This window comes from Rutidosis leptorrhynchoides, chromosome 1, assembly GCF_046630445.1.
Source record: "Rutidosis leptorrhynchoides isolate AG116_Rl617_1_P2 chromosome 1, CSIRO_AGI_Rlap_v1, whole genome shotgun sequence".
In the NCBI taxonomy this organism is placed as follows: Eukaryota; Viridiplantae; Streptophyta; class Magnoliopsida; order Asterales; family Asteraceae; genus Rutidosis; species Rutidosis leptorrhynchoides.
This window is the reverse complement of record NC_092333.1, coordinates 649,005,580-649,006,542: the sequence shown is the minus strand read 5'-3', so window position 1 is coordinate 649,006,542 and position 963 is coordinate 649,005,580.

Genomic DNA, 963 nt, shown 5'->3' with positions numbered 1-963 from the left:
ACCCGCACTTATTTCCAGAAGATGCGTCAACACCTTCAACCGCTTAAAATTTCGGGACGAAATTTATTTAACGGGTAGGTACTGTAGTGACCTGAACATTTCCATGATTATATATTAAATGAACTATATTTGCATAATTAAATATTCCGAACATGTTAAGCAATCAAACTTGTTAAGACTTGATTAATTGAAATGAGTTTCATGTAGACAATTGACCACCCAAGTTGACCGGCGATTCACGAACGTTAGAACTTGTAAAAACAACATGATATATATATATATATATATATATATATAACATGATATTATGATGAGTAAGTATCTCACCAAGTATATTAACAATGAGTTATATACATAAAATGAAAGTAGTGAATTAAGAAACGCGAAACGTTATATATAACGGCTATCGTTACAACAACGTCTTACTAAATACATATGTATCATGTTAAGATATTAATACACTATGTTTAACATCATGAAATTATAATTACATATATCATTAAGCGTATTAACAATGAACTACACGAGTAAGATGAGACTACTAACTTAAGGATTTCGAAACAATACATATATGTAACGATTATCGTTGTAATAGTATTTTACACACACACACACACACACACACACACACACACACATATATATATATATATATATATATATATATATATATATATATATATATATATATATATATATATATATATATGATATTAAGATATATTAATACACCATTTTAACATGTTAACATAACAATTTAACATCTCATTTAAGTATAATAACAATGGATCAATTAAATTTAACAAGATCGTTAACTTAAAGGTTCCGAAACAACACTTACATATAATGACTAACGATGACTTAACGACTCAGTTAAATGTATATACATGTAGTGTATTAAGATGTATTAATACACTTTTGGAAGAGTTTAAGACACATATCAAAGTACTTCTATTTAACAAA